A 3,555-nucleotide genomic window follows, 5' to 3' on the forward strand; every position below is an offset into this window, starting at 1 on the left:
GCTCGCGGCCGGCTGGCGCTGCGCCCCCGTGCCCTGCTTCTGTGGTGCGCGCGTCGACGCGTCGCCTCTCAGATCCGGCGGGGTGGCCCTGCCCGCGGTGCCTCCATCGGCGTGTGTGGCGTGGGATGAGTCCCTCCGGCCGTGAGGGCGGCGTCTTGCTGTGGCGGGGTCATCTGCCTCGGCTGTGGACGGCGGTGGCGGGCCTGGGTGTGTGTTGCCATCGGCGGCGGATCTGGCGGTCCTTGCTCTCTCCCGTGAGCTGGGACTCGGAATGGGGGTGGGTGAGCGTGTCGGGGTTCTACGCACGTGGTGTGCGGAGGGCTAGGCGTGCAGCACGGCGGTTCTCGCTCGTCCCCGGTTCTCTCTCCCGATCTGGAGGCTTCGCATGGCGCGGCAGTCTCTGTTCGTGGGCTGGCAGCGAGTGCTTCATCTGCTTGTGTGGATTTGGCTTTGGGGGGACTAGCAGGCTACATGTTTTGGGGTTGTGCACACTGCCGGCTATTGCCGGGCTCCAATTTCGGTCGAAGCCAACGACGGCGGTGCCTGTGGGCACCGTATCCTTGTTGAAGGCGTCGTGACGCGGTGCTCGTCTCCCCTCCTGTCTGCTCCAGAGGAAACTTTGGATCCCCCGGATCAGGCGATGGTGGCTGTCGGTGTCAAAACCGGCGGATCTCGGGTAGGGGGTCCCGAACTGTGCGTCTAGGCGGATGGTAACAGGAGACGAGGGACACGATGTTTTTACCCAGGTTCGGGCCCTCTTGATGGAGGTAAAACCCTACGTCCTGCTTGATTAATATTGATGATGTGGGTTACAAGAGTAGATCTACCACGAGATCAAGGAGGCTAAACCCTAGAAGCTAGCCTATGGTATGATTGTTGTTCGTCCTATGGACTAAAGCCATCCGATTTATATAGACACCGGAGAGGGCTAGGGTTACACAGAGTCGGTTACAATGGTAGGAGATCTACATATCCGTATCGCCAAGCTTGCCTTCCACGCCAAGGAAAGTCTCATCCGGACACGGGACGAAGTCTTCAATCTTGTATCTTCATAGTCTTGGAGTCCGGCCGATGATGGTAGTTCGGCTATCCGGACACCCCCTAGTCCGGGACTCCCTCAGTAGCCCCTGAACCAGGCTTCAATGACGACGAGTCCGGCGCACATATTGTCTTCGGCATTGCAAGGCGGGTTCCTCCTCCGAATAATTTATAGAAGATTGTGAACACCAGGATAGTGTCCGGCTCTGCAAAATAATTTCCACATACCACCGTAGAGAGAATAATATTCACACAAGTTCAATCTGCTGACGTATTCCGTGGCGTGACGTCACACCACAACCAAGCCTTTATTTGAAATGTTTTTATTGTACCACTTCAGCGCGTTTAGCGAAGCGGTTTCCTTGGCACGTCCTGTCGAAGCAGAGATCGTGTTCCCCTTATTCCGGGATTCCCATCAATACGGACGTGGGTAACCCAACCGCGCCCGTTGCCACGCCCCCTCCATCGAAGGCGGGTTCCAAACGGTCATGGGGACGGCTCTTGGTATTCTTCCTCTTTATAATGAGACCAAGGCCCGTTCTTTTTATTCCATCCTCTATCGAATCCGCCCCTCTCCCTGAGTTCCGACACCCAGGGCTCCGAATTCAGGTACCTTCGATCCTCGACAATGTCCGGTCCTGATCTACGAGGCCGGTGGATGCCCTCCTCCGTCACGGAGGAGGACGTGCTAAAGCTGAGAGATGCCAGGTATTTAACCTACGAGATTTCGCATAGGCTGCCTGCCCAAGGGCAAGTTATCCCAACTCCCGAGCCTGGCGAGATCGTCGTGTTCATGTCTCACTTCCGTTGGGGTTTAGGCTTCCCGACGGATCCCTTCATGAGGGGGCTCATGTTTTACTATGGGCTGGAATTCCACGACCTGGCTCCGGAGTCCATCCTCCATATCTCATCATTCATTGTCATTTGTGAAGCCTTCCTCCGCACTACCCCTCACTTCGGCTTATGGCTAAAAACCTTCAACGTGGAGCCGAAGATGATTGAGGGGCGTCAGGCAGAGTGCGGCGGGGCGGTTATAAGCAAGAGGGCCGAAGCTCCATGGCCCAAGGGCTCTTTCCAAGAGGAGCTCGGCTTGTGGCAACAGGAGTGGTTTTATATCACCGCTCCCCGGGGCAGGAGGCAGAAGCTGCCGCCCGTCTTTCGCTCGGGCCCTCCATAGCAGCTGACGTCATGGGTCAACAAGGTGCGTGACTGGGGGCCGCCCAAAGACGTCCCCCTGTTGCAGGACCGGATTCGAGTCCTCCAAGAAAGGGAGATCAATCTGGTCGCAGTGGTGCAGGTCATGTTGATCCGGCGCCTACTGCCCTGCAAACGTCGCCCCTCCGCCTGTGGGAATTTAATCCGGAGGGACCGCGAGCTCTTCAACACTTCATGGGTTTGACTCTCATGGAGATGTATAAACTGTTCTTCGAATCGCAAGAGACGCATCAGGAATTTACCGAGGACGCTGGCCTAAGCTGCAATCGCCCGGATACTCAAGTAAGTAGCCCTGTGTCCGGACACACCATCCATTTATTTATCGTGAGCTTGCCTTTTAACCAGCTATCCCTGGACAGGAGTGGATAGCGCAAGCAAAACTGATACGGTGTCCGGCCCCCCTCCCTGAGACCACGCAGGATCCCGTGTTAATCAAAATGTTGGAGGTTGCACCTTCAAATGAGGGCGAAGGGGGGCACGGGGAAACTGTTACCTCTGCCAAGGAGGCGTTTAGTAAGGGAGGAATCGAGAGTCCCTCCTTCCAGGGGGAGAAGCGGAACGCTTCCGAAGACCCGGAGGCCAAGGCCTCAAAGCGGGGAAAGAAATCTGTACCAGAAGGTCCTGCGCCAGAAAGCGCCCCGGCCGTACTGTCTCCTCGGAGGAATCAGCCCTTTAACGAGCCGTAAGTAAAAAGGGGGATTTTATAATTATTAGACACCCCTGCTTAATGTCTAAAGGTAACCGAAGTTTTTACCTTGTAGTTCGGATCTCAGCCCATCTCAGCACAGCTCATCTTCGGGAGACCTTCGTCCGGAGATGATGGAGAGCGAAACACCTCCATCTGCCGCCCCATCGCACGGGGCGGACGACCCTGAGGTGTCGTCGCGGAGGGTCTCCCCGAGTCCGGCGGGGACGGAGAGTTCGGCACCCATTGGAGTACGGCCGGTGGAGCTGCATGATTTGCTTAAGAGGGCGTCCATCTCAGAAGATCGCCGCACATTAATGGGTAATGTGATTGAGAGGATCTTGTCCGCCGAAAGCGGGTTGTATGAGGCTGTCGGAAGTTTACTGACGGGATTTGAGGTACGCAAAAAATGACATACCTGTTGACAGTTTTGCACATGAAGTGCGCCCTGTATAGTAGCCCCTGAGACTTGGTATGCTGTCGAAAATGGCAGCGTGCCTAGGATCATAATCTCAGTTATTAATTGTCGCCTTTCCTATGCAGGTGGCGGAACGTTCGGTGGCCAGCCGGACGGATGGATTCGCCGAGCTGAAGAAGCAACTCGACGCTGCAGATGC

This window comes from Triticum aestivum, chromosome 4B (assembly GCF_018294505.1).
Source record: "Triticum aestivum cultivar Chinese Spring chromosome 4B, IWGSC CS RefSeq v2.1, whole genome shotgun sequence".
NCBI lineage: Eukaryota > Viridiplantae > Streptophyta > Magnoliopsida > Poales > Poaceae > Triticum > Triticum aestivum.